General features: G+C 45.3%; 1 protein-coding gene and 1 long non-coding RNA gene across 2 annotated transcripts in view; both read left to right on the top strand.

Moving 5' to 3' along the window:
* The window catches only part of wnk1b (WNK lysine deficient protein kinase 1b), a 209,215-nt gene that overhangs the window by 61,232 nt on the left and 130,697 nt on the right, over window positions 1-17,286 (top strand). The window lies entirely within an intron of this gene.
* On the top strand, window positions 8,532-9,367 carry LOC124020813. Its single transcript, XR_006836152.1, has 3 exons — window positions 8,532-8,684; window positions 8,862-9,021; window positions 9,068-9,367. It is a non-coding gene; the product is annotated as an uncharacterized LOC124020813 (long non-coding RNA).

A 17,286-nucleotide genomic window follows, 5' to 3' on the forward strand; every position in this document is an offset into this window, starting at 1 on the left:
GCTCACCTGTGTTTCCCTGCAGGTATAGAACCAAATATCATCTCTGAAATATGCCTGTGTTTCCCTGCAGTTGTTAGAACCAGTCTCTGCCCGGCCTGTGTTTCCCTGCAGTTATAGAACCAAATATCCTCTCTGCCCGGTCTGTGTTTCCCTGCAGTTATAGAACCAAATATCGTCTCTGCCCGGCCTGTGTTGCCCTGCAGATATAGAACCAAATATCGTCTCTGCCCGGCCTGTGTTTCCCTGCAGATATAGAACCAAATATGTCTCTGCCCGGTCTGTGTGCAGATATTCAGCTGCCCGGTCTGTGTTTCCCTGAAGCCAATTAGAACCAATTATCAGATCTGTCTGCAACATGACACAGTACTGTGGTATGCAGGCTCACCTGTGTTTCCCTGCAGTTATAGAACCAAATATCGTCTCTGCCCGGCCTGTGTTTCCCTGCAGGTATAGAACCAAATATCGTCTCTGCCCGGCCTGTGTTTCCCTGCAGGTATAGAACCAAATATCATCTCTGCCCGGCCTGTGTTTCCCTGCAGTTATAGAACCAAATATCATCTCTGCCCGGCCTGTGTTTCCCTGCAGTTATAGAACCAAATATCATCTCTGCCCGGCCTGTGTTTCCCTGCAGATATAGAACCAAATATCATCTCTGCCCGGCCTGTGTTTCCCTGCAGATATCGTCTCTGCCCGGCCTGTGTTTCCCTGCAGATATAGAACCAAATATCATCTCTGCCCGGCCTGTGTTTCCCTGCAGTTATAGAACCAAATATCGTCTCTGCCCGGCCTGTGTTTCCCTGCAGTTATAGAACCAAATATCGTCTCTGCCCGGTCTGTGTTTCCCTGCAGTTATAGAACCAAATATTGTCTCTGCCCGGCCTGTGTTTCCCTGCAGGTATAGAACCAAATTTAGTCTCTGCCCGGCCTGTGTTTCCCTGCAGATATAGAACCAAATATCATCTCTGCCCGGCCTGTGTTTCCCTGCAGTTATAGAACCAAATATCATCTCTGCCCGGCCTGTGTTTCCCTGCAGTTATAGAACCCAATATCATCTCTGCCCGGCCTGCGTTTCCCTAGCATCTCTGCCCGGCCTGCGTTTCCCTGCAAGTATAGAACCAAATATCATCTCTGCCCGGCCTGTGTTTCCCTGCAGATATAGAACCAAATATCATCTCTGCCCGGCCTGTGTTTCCCTGCAGATATAGAACCAAATATCATCTCTGCCCTGCCTGTGTTTCCCTGCAGATATAGAACCAAATATCATCTCTGCCCGGCCCCATGGAGGAATTAGAGTAAGGATGGGCATGAGTAATGGAGTACTCCAACTGATGGCAAAACTCAATCTTTAACCAGAGATCATATTTTTTTCAAATGCTATAAAGAGTATTTGGTGGAATTTGTCTGGATGACGACGTTAATTTGCTTTGACTCTCGTGTTCCATTTGTACATATGTGGAACACAACAAATGTACCAAGCCAAATATCACACAGGTCTGCTCCCTTTTCCCCTCCATGTCTCAGTCAGTGGCTTTCAGACCGCTCCCTCTACATGCCTACAGATATAAATGCCTATTAAAAACGTATCTAACTGATGGCATACACAGGCTCCATTCCTTGCCAAATGATGACAGTTCACAGCCATATAAGGAGACAATGGAAAACAGAGCCTCAAAAATCCTGCTCATTTCCTGTTTGAAGTTGCATCTTGGTTTCGCCTGTAAGATCAGTTCTGGGGCACCCACAGATAATATCTTTGCAGTTTTGAAAACGTCAGTGTTTTCTTTCCAAAGCTGGCAATTATATGCATAGTCGAGCATCTTTTTTGTGACAAAATATTGCGCTTAAAACGGGCACGTTTTTTTATCCAATAATGAAATAGCGCCCCCCTAGCTTCAACTGGTTAAACAGACTTTTCCTTTGTGTGCCCATATAAACAATCAACGTTCTAAATAGCCAAACACAGCCTTTAGAAAACGTCACATTTCTTCATAGATTGTCCTGCTGCGTTAGGGTTTAGTCTTGGGGCAAGTGGGTACTAGTCTGAACTTTCATTTGAACTTTTATTTATAAAGCAAGGCTTTATTTAAATGGTCAGCCAGGCATATACATAGATTTAGCCTAGAAAAACAAATCATACCCCCTCCCCCTCCCAATAGCCCAACCACATGAATCAGTGCATGTGCTCTACACAGTGACATTAAGGTCCTAAAACTGAAGAAAACAACCCTCCCTCCTCATACTCAGTCTTCTATTCATTCTGCCCCACACGACTCTTGCTTTCTTCATTTCACTCTTTTCTCTCTGTCTCTGTCTCTCTGTGTGTGTGTTTTCTTGAACCCTTGTAAAGCCCTGCCAGTGATGTAATCTGTGTGTGTGTGTGTGTCTCTGTGTGTGTGTGTGTGTGTGTGTGTGTGTGTGTGTGTGTGTGTGTGTGTGTGTGTGTGTCTGTCTGTGTGTGTCTGTCTCTGTGTGTGTGTGTGTGTGTGTGTGTTTTCTTGAACCCTTGTAAAGCCCTGCCAGTGATGTAATCTGTGTGTTGCTGAAGGCAGCAGGCAGCACTGGGGCAGAGAACTGGATTAACACTGTTTATTTGTTATTCAGCGTCTGTAAAGAGAGGCTGTATGCTACGGTATGTATTCACTAGTGGGCTTATAGGACTATCTGATCCACTGTAACACAGTGGTTCCCAACCTTTCTCTGTTACTGGACCAGCAGCTAAATGTTGCTCTGCCTGCAGTACCCCTGAAGTACCCCCTCGTGTGGATTTTACCAGTTGACCTATGGTGTCATGAGTCTTCTCAAGTACCCCCTGTGGATAGTCCAAGTGCCCCCAGGGTCCTAGTGGCCCTGGTTGGGAATCACTGCTGTACTACAGGATGGCATCATGGAGTGTTCCTCGTGTCCTCACCTTTTCCCATCATCCCCCACACTGCCAGGATGTAAATGGTCTATGGATTTAGGCTTAATAGTCATAGTTAACTTCAGAACATAGCTAACTCCGGCACGTTTACAGGGCATTCGGAGAGTATTCAGACCCCTTCCTCTTGTCCACATTTTGTTACCTCACAGCCTTATTCCAAAATGTATTAAATACATGTTTTACCTCAATCTACACACAATACCCCATAATGACATCACAATACCCCATAATGACATCACAATACCCCATAATGACATCACAATACCCCATAATGACAAAGCCAAAATAGGTTTTATACATTTTTGCACCTGTATTAAAAATAATAAACAAACACCTTATTTACATAAGTAATCAGACTCTTTGTTATGAGACTCAAAATGATGCTCAGGTGCATCCTGTTTCACTCGATCATCCTTAATGTTTCTACAACTTGATTGGAGTCTGTGGTAAATTCAATTACGGTGAAGCGTGGTGGCAGCAGCATGTTGTGGGGATGTTTTTCAGCGGCAGGGACTGGGAGACTAGTCAGGATTGAGGGATAGATGAAGGGAGAAAAGTACAGCAGTCCTTGATGAAAACTTGCTCCAGAGCGCTCAGGACCTCGGACTGGGGTGAAGGTTCACTTTCCAACAGGACAACAACCCTAAGCACACAGTCAAGACAACGCAGGAGTGGCTTCTGGACAGGTCTCTGAATGTCCTTGAGTGGCCCAGCCAGAGCCCGGACTACAAACATCTGTGGAGGGACCTGGAAATAGCTGTGCAGCGACGCTTCCCATCCAACCTGACAGAGCTTGAACGGATCTGCAGAGAAGAATGCGAGAAACTCCCCAAAAACAGGTGTGCCAAACTTGTAGCGTCATACCCATGAAAACTCAAGGCTGTAATTGCTGCCAAAGGTGCTTCTACAAAGAACTGAGTAAAGTGTAATATTTCACTTATTTATTTGAACTTGTTTTTGCTTTGTCATTATGGGGTTTTGTGTGTGTGTGTGTGTGTGTGTGTGTGTGTGTGTGTGTGTGTGTGTGTGTGTGTGTGTGTGTGTGTGTGTGTGTGTGTGTGTGTGTGTGTGTGTGTGTGTGTGTGTGTGTGTGTGTGTGGAAAAACAAAACAATTTAATCCATTTTAGAATAAGGCTCTAACGTACAAAAAATATGGAAAAGGTTAAGGGGTCTGAATACTTTCCGAATGCTCTGTACATTTTGATGCGTAAACTGAAATGTTTTTATGTGCACTGTTCTAGTCAAACTGACAGATACTGTAAATCTCTGGTCTGTGCTTTGTTGGAAGAGGCTCCCCGCTGGAATCCATTTAGACTAAATTCCACCAGGCCAACTCTTGTTTATGAAATTGTCCTCTCTCTGACATGTGCCTCAGATTTACTGACTGACTGTCACTTGGAAACTATGTTGCTGAGCTGATCACACTGTGTGTTGTCACCCGTTGGTGTGGCCCCTCCCCTCCTCACCCCTCCTCTCCCTTCCTCACCCCTTCTCAACCCACGCACCAAGCGTGTGACTGTACTGTGACAATTCGCAATTCAATGCATGCTGCATAGAACACCAATACAACGCAACATAGAAGTCAAAGGTCACCATCAGTTAGGTAGGTGTGCGTGCTATTGGCTCTGAAGTACAAGTCAATACAAAGTACAAAGTAATCCTCCCTGTTAACAGGTTGGACATCTTTACTCTGCTACTCAATAGGAACACACTCTGCGTCGTGGTGCAGCTATGCTATCTGCTGTGGTATCCATTGTATAAACAGTCTCAGAGATAATTGCTTTCAGATGGTACTGTATGATAATTGTGATAATTGTACAGGTTTCACTTTTCCTAAAGAATGGATGTTAAACTGAATCATTGAGTCAGTATAAGAGATCTGCCCAAGGCATTTATTACTCGACACGGTATCTGTCAGACTATAGTATTAATATGTACTGGAATGATCTCCATTCTTCCTTTATCTTTCATTATCAAAAAGTTAGCCTCTCTTTTGTTTCAAACGACTAACTTCTTTCTCCCTGTGTTCTCTGTGTCTCTCTGTGTCTCTGGCTCTCTGTGTCTCTGGCTCTCTGTGTCTCTGGCTCTCTGTGTCTCTGGCTCTCTGTGTCTCTGGCTCTCTGTGTCTCTGGCTCTCTGTGTCTCTCTCTGTGTCTCTGGCTCTCTGTGTCTCTGGCTCTCTGTGTCTCTGGCTCTCTGTCTCTGGCTCTCTCTGGCTCTCTGGCTCTCTCTCGGTCTCTGGCTCTCTCGGTCTCTGGCTCTCTCGGTCTCTGGCTCTCTCGGTCTCTGGCTCTCTCGGTCTCTGGCTCTCTCGGTCTCTGGCTCTCTCGGTCTCTGGCTCTCTCGGTCTCTGGCTCTCGGTCTCTGGCTCTGGCTCTCTCGGTCTCTGGCTCTCTCGGTCTCTGGTCTCTGGCTCTCTCGGTCTCTGGCTCTCGGTCTCGGTCTCTGGCTCTCTCGGTCTCTGGCTCTCTCGGTCTCTGGCTCTCTCTGGCTCTCTCTGGTCTCTGGCTCTCTCGGTCTCTGGCTCTCTGGCTCTGGCTCTCTCGGTCTCTGGCTCTCTCGGTCTCTGGCTCTCTCGGTCTCTGGCTCTCTCGGGCTCTGGCTCTCTCGGGCTCTGGCTCTCTCGGGCTCTGGCTCTCTCGGGCTCTGGCTCTCTCGGGCTCTGGCTCTCTCGGGCTCTGGCTCTCTGGCTCTCTCGGTCTCTGGCTCTCTCGGCTCTGGCTCTCTCGGTCTCTGGCTCTCTCTCGGTCTCTGGCTCTCTCTCTCTGTCTCTGGCTCTCTCTCTCGGTCTCTGGCTCTCTCTCTCGGTCTCTGGCTCTCTCTCTCGGGCTCTGGCTCTCTCTCTCGGGCTCTCTGTCTCTGGCTCTCTCTCTCTGGCTCTCTCGGCTCTGGCTCTCTCGGGCTCTCTCTGGCTCTCTCTGTCGGTCTCTCTCGGTCTCTGGCTCTCTCTGTCGGTCTCTCTCGGTCTCTGGCTCTCTCTGTCGGTCTCTCTCTGGTCTCTGTGTCATGTGTATATATATTCATATCCCTGGCTCTCTGGTTAAAAGTAAATGGCTCTTTGGTCTCTGGCTCCCCTCTTACTGGCCCCTTCGGTCTCTCTCTCTCACACACATGTGAACCAGTTGATTAGATCCAGGTGGTGTGTTCCCAGGGTTCACATAGAGGTGATCAGGAGCTCAATGGGACAGATCACATCCTCCTAGGTGCCCCACAGTAGAGGGAGAAGTAAATATATCATCTTTCATGTCCATCACTTAAGTGAGTTATGACTGTGTTTATCTCCTTTGAGAAGGACTGCCTAGGGTTTCGTTATTTTCAACTTTGCTTTAAAGTTGATGCTACCCGAGCTGTGGACTGTGTCCTGTGTCCTGTGTCCTGTGTCCTGTGTCCTGTGTCCTGTGTCCTGTGTCCTGTGTCCTGTGTCCTGTGTCCTGTGTCCTGTGAGCTGTGGGCTTTGAGCTGTGGGCTGTGAGCTGTGGGCTGTGGCTTTGGGCTGTGAGCTTTGGGCTGTGAGCTGTGGGCTTGGGCTTTGGCTGTGAGCTGTGGGCTATGAGCTGTGGGCTCTGGGCTTTGGGCTGTGAGCTGTGGGCTTTGAGCTGTGGGCTCTGGGCTTTGGGCTGTGAGCTGTGGGCTGTGAGCTTTGAGCTGTGGGATTTGAGCTGTGAGCCTATGCCACTGAGAATGATGACGGATCTAAAAAGTGAAGGGAAAAACGTGTTGATTTATTGGTTCCAACACTAACCAAGTGTTTTCTGTCTTCCATGTGCTGTTGCTGTCGTTGACGCTGCTGTTTCTATCCTACCAGGTAAGCACATGCATCTATATTTTGGCTAGTAGAACTGTGTGTGTGTGTGTGTGTGTGTGTGTGTGTGTGTGTGTGTGTGTGTGTGTGTGTGTGTGTGTGTGTGTGTGTGTGTGTGTGTGTGTGTGTGTGTGTTTCAGCCAGTGTGTGTGTGTGTGTGTGTGTGTGTGTTCAGCCAGTGTGTGTGTGTGTTTCAGCTGTGAGTGTGAGTGTGTGTGCTGTGAGCTGTGTGCTGTGTGTGTGGCTCTGTGTGCTGTGTGTTTCAGCCAGTGTGTGTGTTTCAGCCAGTGTGTGTGTGTGTTTCAGCCAGTGTGTGTGTGTGTGGTTGTGACCATCTCAACTTGGGTGTTTACTGTCAGGAGGGAGATGCAGTGCTGCCAAGCTCTTTATTTTAGGGCTTCAGTAGGAGAGAGTAGCTCTGTTTGGTGTGTGTACACTCTGCACAGCACGTCTCCAGCCCTCACAGGGACTGTACATGTACGGTAGTATGTCGCATGGCTTCTGCCAGGATTTCCTTTTTCCTTCCATTTAGTTTTGCTGAAGTTGTTCCTCGCTGATGTAGCCTATTGTCTTTGTCCACTAAACGTGTTAAATTCAACCAGCAAGCCTGGGTTTTGACTGCTGAGTGAGTTTGATATGTTCACACCAACTGGTGTGTGGCAGTTGGTGTCACTCTATAGGGTGATCAGGGGCTGGGGATGCAGGAAGAAAAGATGGAGATAAGTTGGTCTCTGATTGTAATTGGTTGACAGGTCTCCACTCTCCATGGCTATTTGCTGCTATCTCTGTAATTGTTGCACAATCTGATGTGTGTTTTGGGGGAGGGGTAGACGGGCGACTTGGGGGGTGTGTGTTGAGCCATGCACATTCCTGTCCTCCAAGGTGTTATCTGTAGGAATTCACACCCAGGCTTTATGACAGGGATTATGACCATAATGATCGCAGAACAGCCATATAATCAGAGCATGACCGACATTATTGGCCGATTTTATTAGGCTTTTGCAGATCTATATTTGTATCGTTGTTTAGTGCACCAGAAAGGACCAGGATGTGGAGAACGCTCAGCGCTGTGCCATTGGCATCTTTTGTGATTTGAGGCTTTTCCTTTTTAAGTGACAACCACCAGACTTCAGTGGCTACAATGTACAATCGATGAAAACATAGGACACATTTTCAATGTATTGTTATTTAGGTGTGTCATTGTTTTCCTGCTGGTTAGCATGAGGCAGATCAGTCTTCAGCGCCTAGGCACATTAGGCACATCAGTGCAGTCGGTTGCATATATATATCACATATGAGATTTTGTTCTTGCATTTTAAAAGGCCCACTTGTGACTCCTGTACAAAGAAAAGTTTCATCTTTAGTGCTAAGGTGTTTATAAACCACCACTTCTATCAGTCTAGGTGGTTATAAACCACCACTTCTATTAGTCTAGGTGGTTATAAACCACCACTTCTATTAGTCTAGGTGGTTATAAACCACCACTTCTATTAGTCTAGGTGGTTATAAACCACCACTTCTATCAGTCTGTGTTATAAACCACCACTTCTGTCAGTCTAGGTGGTTATAAACCACCACTTCTATCAGTCTAGGTGGTTATAAACCACCACTTCTATCAGTCTAGGTGGTTATAAACCACCACTTCTATCAGTCTAGGTGGTTATAAACCACCACTTCTATTCTAGGTGGTTATAAACCACCACTTCTATCAGTCTAGGTGGTTATAAACCACCACTTCTCAGTCAGGCATGACCGACACTTTAGTCTAGGTGGTTATAAACCACCACTTATTTCAGTCTAGGTGGTTATAAACCACCACTTCTATCAGTCTAGGTGGTTATAAACCACCACTTCTATCAGTCTAGGTGGTTATAAACCACCACTTCTATCAGTCTAGGTGGTTATAAACCACCACTTCTATCAGTCTAGGTGGTTATAAACCACCACTTCTATCAGTCTAGGTGGTTATGAACCACTTCTATCAGTCTAGGTGTTTATGAACCACTTCTATCAGTCTAGGTGTTTATGAACCACTTCTATCAGTCTAGGTGGTTATGAACCACCACTTCTATCAGTCTAGGTGGTTATGAACCACTTCTATTAGTCTAGGTGGTTATAAACCACTTCTATCAGTCTAGGTGGTTATAAACCACCACTTCTATCAGTCTAGGTGGTTATAAACCACCACTTCTATCAGTCTAGGTGGTTATAAACCACCACTTCTATCAGTCTAGGTGGTTATAAACCACCACTTCTATCAGTCTAGGTGGTTATAAACCACCACTTCTATCAGTCTAGGTGGTTATATAAAACCACTATCAGTCTAGGTCTTCTATCAGTCTAGGTGGTTATAAACCACCACTTCTATCAGTCTAGGTGGTTATAAACCACCACTTCTATCAGTCTAGGTGGTTATAAACCACCACTTCTATCAGTCTAGGTGGTTATAAACCACCACTTCTATCAGTCTAGGTGGTTATGAACCACTTCTATCAGTCTAGGTGTTTATGAACCACTTCTATCAGTCTAGGTGGTTATAAACCACCACTTCTATCAGTCTAGGTGGTTATAAACCACCACTTCTATCAGTCTAGGTGGTTATAAACCACCACTTCTATCAGTCTAGGTGGTTATAAACCACCACTTCTATTAGTCTAGGTGGTTATAAACCACCACTTCTATTAGTCTAGTGTTTATAAACCACCACTTCTATCAGTCTAGGTGTTTATAAACCACCACTTCTATCAGTCTAGGTGTTTATAAACCCCCACTTCTATCAGTCTAGGTGGTTATAAAACCACCAGTCTAGGTGTTTTCTATTAGTCTAGGTGTTTATAAACCACCACTTCTATTAGTCTAGGTGTTTATAAACCACCACTTCTATTAAGTCTAGGTGTTTATAAACCACCACTTCTATCAGTCTAGGTGGTTATAAACCACCACTTCTATCAGTCTAGGTGGTTATAAACCACCACTTCTATCAGTCTAGGTGGTTATAAACCACCACTTCTATCAGTCTAGGTGGTTATAAACCACCACTTCTATCAGTCTAGGTGGTTATAAACCACCACTTCTATCAGTCTAGGTGGTTATAAACCACCACTTCTATCAGTCTAGGTGGTTATAAACCACCACTTCTATCAGTCTAGGTGGTTATAAACCACCACTTCTATCAGTCTAGGTGGTTATAAACCACCACTTCTATCAGTCTAGGTGGTTATAAACCACCACTTCTATCAGTCTAGGTGGTTATAAACCACCACTTCTATCAGTCTAGGTGGTTATAAACCACCACTTCTATCAGTCTAGGTGGTTATAAACCACCACTTCTATCAGTCTAGGTGGTTATAAACCACCACTTCTATCAGTCTAGGTGTTTATGAACCACTACTTCTATCAGTCTAGGTGTTTATGAACCACTTCTATTAGTCTAGGTGTTTATAAACCACCACTTCTATCAGTCTAGGTGTTTATAAACCACCACTTCTATCAGTCTAGGTGGTTATAAACCACTTCTATCAGTCTAGGTGGTTATAAACAACCACTTCTATCAGTCTAGGTGTTTATAAACCACCACTTCTATTAGTCTAGGTGTTTATAAACCACCACTTCTATCAGTCTAGGTGGTTATAAACCACTTCTATCAGTCTAGGTGGTTATAAACAACCACTTCTATCAGTCTAGGTGGTTATAAACCACCACTTCTATCAGTCTAGGTGGTTATAAACCACCACTTCTATCAGTCTAGGTGGTTATAAACCACCACTTCTATCAGTCTAGGTGGTTATAAACCACCACTTCTATCAGTCTAGGTGGTTATAAACCACTTCTATCAGTCTAGGTGGTTATAAACCACCACTTCTATCAGTCTAGGTGGTTATAAACCACCACTTCTATCAGTCTAGGTGGTTATAAACCACCACTTCTATCAGTCTAGGTGGTTATAAACCACCACTTCTATCAGTCTAGGTGGTTATAAACCACCACTTCTATCAGTCTAGGTGTTTATAAACCACCACTTCTATCAGTCTAGGTGGTTATAAACCACCACTTCTATCAGTCTAGGTGTTTATAAACCACCACTTCTATCAGTCTAGGTGTTTATAAACCACCACTTCTATCAGTCTAGGTGGTTATAAACCACCACTTCTATCAGTCTAGGTGGTTATAAACCACCACTTCTATCAGTCTAGGTGGTTATAAACCACCACTTCTATCAGTCTAGGTGTTTATAAACCACCACTTCTATTAGTCTAGGTGTTTATAAACCACCACTTCTATTAGTCTAGGTGTTTATAAACCACCACTTCTATCAGTCTAGGTGGTTATAAACCACCACTTCTATCAGTCTAGGTGGTTATAAACCACCACTTCTATCAGTCTAGGTGGTTATAAACCACCACTTCTATCAGTCTAGGTGGTTATAAACCACCACTTCTATCAGTCTAGGTGGTTATAAACCACCACTTCTATCAGTCTAGGTGGTTATAAACCACCACTTCTATCAGTCTAGGTGGTTATAAACCACCACTTCTATCAGTCTAGGTGGTTATAAACCACCACTTCTATCAGTCTAGGTGTTTATAAACCACCACTTCTATCAGTCTAGGTGTTTATAAACCACCACTTCTATCAGTCTAGGTGTTTATAAACCACCACTTCTATCAGTCTAGGTGGTTATAAACCACCACTTCTATCAGTCTAGGTGGTTATAAACCACCACTTCTATCAGTCTAGGTGGTTATAAACCACCACTTCTATCAGTCTAGGTGGTTATAAACCACCACTTCTATCAGTCTAGGTGGTTATAAACCACCACTTCTATCAGTCTAGGTGGTTATAAACCACCACTTCTATCAGTCTAGGTGGTTATAAACCACCACTTCTATCAGTCTAGGTGGTTATAAACCACCACTTCTATCAGTCTAGGTGGTTATAAACCACCACTTCTATCAGTCTAGGTGGTTATAAAACCACTATCAGTCTAGGTGGTTATCTATCAGTCTAGGTGGTTATAAACCACCACTTCTATCAGTCTAGGTGGTTATAAACCACCACTTCTATCAGTCTAGGTGGTTATAAACCACCACTTCTATCAGTCTAGGTGGTTATAAACCACCACTTCTATCAGTCTAGGTGGTTATAAACCACCACTTCTATCAGTCTAGGTGGTTATAAACCACCACTTCTATCAGTCTAGGTGGTTATAAACCACCACTTCTATCAGTCTAGGTGTTTATAAACCACCACTTCTATCAGTCTAGGTGGTTATAAACCACCACTTCTATCAGTCTAGGTGGTTATAAACCACCACTTCTATCAGTCTAGGTGGTTATAAACCACCACTTCTATCAGTCTAGGTGGTTATAAACCACCACTTCTATCAGTCTAGGTGGTTATAAACCACCACTTCTATCAGTCTAGGTGGTTATAAACCACCACTTCTATCAGTCTAGGTGGTTATAAACCACCACTTCTATCAGTCTAGGTGGTTATGAACCACCACTATCAAGTCTTAATTAATACGTCTAGTATAGGGGTATTTCCTTTTTTTCTCAAACCACAAGTTTCCGGCACATAAATTCTATGGTTTTCTTTTCCCGGCGGTCATGTGGTCATTGGTTGCGGTGATAGACATTGTTTTACAGTTAGTGTCATCAACAACAGTAACTCTTGACAAGCCAGATCCTGTGTTCCTGTGGCTTGTTGTTTCCACTTGGTAAAGACAGTGAAATGAGCAGCCTAGTTTATGAGGATAACTCCCCTTGTCTCCCTGTATCGCCCAGCGGTGCCTGGAGACAGAATGTAAAGTGCTGTATAATTTCCCTGCTGTGTCATTGTGTGGTTTCAGCCTGAATAAGAAATAAAGGAATATTATAAGGATCAGTTCAGATTCCCAGTTCGTCAAGAACTGAGTCCCAAATGGCATCCTATTTCCTTTATAGTGCACTGCTTTTGACCAGGAACCATAGTGCTCTATATAGGGAATAGGCTTCCGTTTGGACACATCCTAGAGCTCAGGATCTGGATCCCATTTGAAGGAAACTCAGAAAAGTCAAACCATGGCCTGCTGATAATTGTTTACATGCCTGTAGTGCTTGTATCTGATATCTGAGACCACATTAAGTGGACATGGGCCTAATGCCGCTTTTGTGTTGAACCAGCTTCACTCAGGCCTTTTTGTCTTTTCAAAGTACTCAGGAACGTTTTTAAGGATTTCAATGTGTTGTTTTACAAGATTTGGGTGGAGAATAAATGGGTACATGAAATACAGATGTTGAGAAAGGTGTGTGTGTGTGTGTGTGTGTGTGTGTGTGTGTGTGTGTGTGTGTGTGTGTGTGTGTGTGTGTGTGTGTGTGTGTGTGTGTGTGTGTGTGTGTGTGTGTGTGTGTGTGTGTGTGAGAGAGGTTATGATGGTCCTAGTTTTTTTCCATCAGTCAAAATCTCTCACATTCACATAAACTCATACACTGAGTATTCAAAACATTAAGGACACCTGCTCTTTCCAGAACAGACTGACCAGGTGAATCCAGCTGAAAGATATGATCCCTTATTGACGTCACTTGTTAAATCCACTTCAGTCAGTGTAGATGAAGGGGAGGAGACGGGTTAAAGAAGGATGTTTAAGCCTTGAGACAGTTCAGACATGGATTGTGTCTGTGTGCCATTCAGAGTGGGAATTGACAAGACAAAAGATTTGAGTGCCTTTGAAAGGGTTATTGTAGTAGGTGCCAGGTGCGCTGGTTTGTGCCAAGAACTGCAACGCTGCTGGGTTTTTCATTCTCAACAGTTTACCGTGGGTATCAAGAATGATCCACCACCCAAAGGACATTCAGCCAACTTGACACAACTGTGGGTCAACATGCTTTCGACACCTTGTAGAGTCCATGCCGGACGATTTGAGGCTGTTCTTAGGGCAGGAGGAGGGAGGACTCCATATTAGGAAGAGGTCTTTAATGTTTTATACACTCAGTGTATGTACCCTGTTACAGCACTCTGTCATGCTCAGTGCTTCAGTCATACAGGTTCAACTCCACGACACGTCTCTTCTTTCACCAATAAATATAATCCACACAAGTCTAGAAACCCAAAAAGGGAAACTCCAATAACTACTACAATCCACCCCTCTTTGACCTACAGTACCAGTCAGAAGTTTGGACACACCTACTCATTCCAGGGTTTCTCTTTATTTGGATTATTTTCTACATTGTAACTATGAAATAACACATATGGAATCAGTCTGTCTCACTGGGGGGGGGTGGAGGTACAGGAACAGTCCTGACCACATCTCATGCCAGTCTGTCTGTCAGTTGGTCTTTGTCTCTCTGCTACTAGCCTCACTAGTCCGTCTGTCTGTCAGTTGGTCTCTGTCTCTCTGCTACTAGCCTCACTAGTCAGTCTGTCTGTCAGTTGGTCTCTGTCTCTCTGCTACTAGCCTCACTAGTCAGTCTGTCTGTCAGTTGGTCTCTGTCTCTCTGCTACTAGCCTCACTAGTCCGTCTGTCTGTCAGTTGGTCTCTGTCTCTCTGCTACTAGCCTCACTAGTCAGTCTGTGTGTCAGTTGGTCTCTGTCTCTCTGCTACTAGCCTCACTAGTCAGTCTCTGTCAGTTGGTCTCTGTCTCTCTGCTACTAGCCTCACTAGCCAGTCTGTCTGTCAGTTGGTCTCTGTCTCTCTGCTACTAGCCTCACTAGTCAGTCTCTGTCAGTTGGTCTCTGTCTCTCTGCTACTAGCCTCACTAGTCAGTCTCTGTCAGTTGGTCTCTGTCTCTCTGCTACTAGCCTCACTAGTCAGTCTCTGTCAGTTGGTCTCTGTCTCTCTGCTACTAGCCTCACTAGTCAGTCTCTGTCAGTTGGTCTCTGTCTCTCTGCTACTAGCCTCACTAGCCAGTCTGTCTGTCAGTTGGTCTCTGTCTCTCTGCTACTAGCCTCACTAGCCAGTCTGTGTGTCAGTTGGTCTCTGTCTCTCTGCTACTAGCCTCACTAGTCAGTCTGTGTGTCAGTTGGTCTCTGTCTCTCTGCTACTAGCCTCACTAGTCAGTCTCTGGCAGTTGGTCTCTGTCTCTCTGCTACTAGCCTCACTAGTCAGTCTCTGTCAGTTGGTCTCTGTCTCTCTGCTACTAGCCAGTCTGCCTCATGCTAGCTCAGTCAAGCCGAGGTCTAACACTCATTAGGCAGTAGACTATAATATCCTCCTCCTCTGTCCCCCTCTGACCTCTCAGCTACTCAGATACACCAGATACCAAACACTGCCACAACCGGATACCAACCAAACATATGTGATTTTCTATTCAGATTTCTGCCACCCTACATCAGGGATGTTACCCTGGTGTTCCCAAGCTTGGCCTGGCTCTTTGCTTTGGGAGGCTGGGCCCCTTGTTAAAGACAAGGCAGGAAATAAGTCAATCAGAGAGAGAGAGAGAGAGCGAGAGAGCACTGACAGCACAGTCATTATGTAGCCCACGCTGCTGGGTGGTGGGACCTCATGGTGGCTTTCTGTTATCTCTGTCAGTGGTTATGTGGAGGGCCTTGAGTTTTTTACAACCACATAACCTCACCCACCAAGAGTCCTAACTAGTTCCATGGCTTGAACTAACTATAACTCCAGGGCCTAACTCATGTCTTTAACTAGGGGAGTATTTCAGCTACTCCTAACTAAGGGGAGATTTACAGACTGAGGGTTCTGGGTGGCAGCTGGGCCACAGCCACCATGTGACACAGAGGGACTATGTCAACTCTCCAGCTCACTGCCCCTCAGCAGCTGTTCTCTCACTATGGCCATGGTCAGAGCTGGCCTGGGAGTGGACCACAGCTGAAAAGTATCTTTGTATCGTTCCCATAGATACACTCCCCCGTCACCACCACAGCCAAATACTTCCCCTTTCCTGTAGTTATACACACTCATACACCAACTCTCTCTCTACACCCATACACCAACTCTCTCTCTACACTCATACACCAACTCTCTCTCTACACTCATACACCAACTCTCTCTCTACACTCATACACCAACTCTCTCTCTACACTCATACACCAACTCTCTCTCTACACTCATACACCAACTCTCTCTCTACACTCATACACCAACTCTCTCTCCCCACCCCTCCCTTCCCGAGCCACACACATGTTCCAGAGGTGATCCGTGTCTGGGTGGCAAGGCTGATCTCAGTCAGTGAATGTGGCCTCCACACACTGCCAAGTACTAACACGCTCCAACCTCTACCATATGGCACCAGCTTTGCCATCCCTACTCTACACTGGTCTTTAATGGTGTGTGTGTGTGTGTGTGTGTGTGTGTGTGTGTGTGTGTGTGTGTGTGTGTGTGTGTGTGTGTGTGTGTGTGTGTGTGTGTGTGTGTGTGTGTGTGTGTGTGTGTGTGTGTGTGTGTGTGTGTGTGTGTGTGTGTCATGAGTTTAACGATAGTTTGTCATCGATGGAGAAAGTAAATATGTCTCGGTGAACCTCGTGTTGATTCCTTCACATTGTTTAAGTTTCTGATGGTTGTCAGTCACAATTAGCTTAATAATTTTTTTTGTGTGTCATTGCTGAGCCTGACACACACACACCTACACTCTCGTTCCCCCTTGCACTGTGTTTGAGGGGCAGCCATGGAAACTAGGGAAACTGTCTTAATGAGTCCATTTGGCACTGATGGATGTTCATGTGGAAGCGTTTAAAAAAAACATTTTTTTTTACAACCAAATGTTAATTGGATGTTGTAGAAAAACACCCAAATGCATCCTTTTAGAAACGACAAAGCTGTTTCGCGATGCAGATCTTTAGATGTTGTACACATGAAATGGTGTCATTCCAAACTTTATCCGCAATGTTATATCCCCTTTTGCGTGACTAAAGCCGTTTCCCCGTTCCAGCTGTTCTATTCTCCATGTAACCTGCTGCTGCAGGTAACTGCCAAAATAAAGGGAACACCAACCAATGCGCTTTGGCATTGATTCTGCAAGTGTGTGAAACTTCCATTGGTAAGCACACCATGCGTTCAATATACTTTGTATCCCTCATTTACTCAAGTGTTTCCTTTATTTTGGCAGTTACCTGTAGAATGGACAGAGGTGTTGCTCGAAGTGCCAGTAAAATGCAATATAAAGTTCTGAATGAAACAATTTCATGTGTCCACCATCTAAAGACCGACATCTCGGAACAACAAGCAGAACGGCATCTCGGAACGACAAGCAGAACGGCATCTCGGAACGACAAGCAGAACGGCATCTCGGAACGACAAGCAGAACGGCATCTCGGAACGCACAACTCGTCAATCCTTGTCACAGATGGGCTGTTGCAGCGACCACTCTGAGTTCCTCTCCTATCAACTAAAAACAAGAAGAAGTGGCTCCAGTGGTCGCGCTTTCACCAACACTGGACAACTGAGGAGTGGAAACATCGCCTGGAACATGACCGTGAGTTCAGTTTACTTGAGTGGCCTGGTCAGTCCCCAGATGGAACGGGCTGTTGGCTGCATGAATGTACCGCCGTCCAATCTACAGCAACTGTGTGATGCCGTCACATCAGCATGGTTCAACAGCCCTGCGGAACTCTTCCGACACGTTG

The sequence above is a fragment of the Oncorhynchus gorbuscha genome, unplaced genomic scaffold (genome assembly GCF_021184085.1).
Source record: "Oncorhynchus gorbuscha isolate QuinsamMale2020 ecotype Even-year unplaced genomic scaffold, OgorEven_v1.0 Un_scaffold_925, whole genome shotgun sequence".
Classification (NCBI taxonomy): domain Eukaryota; kingdom Metazoa; phylum Chordata; class Actinopteri; order Salmoniformes; family Salmonidae; genus Oncorhynchus; species Oncorhynchus gorbuscha.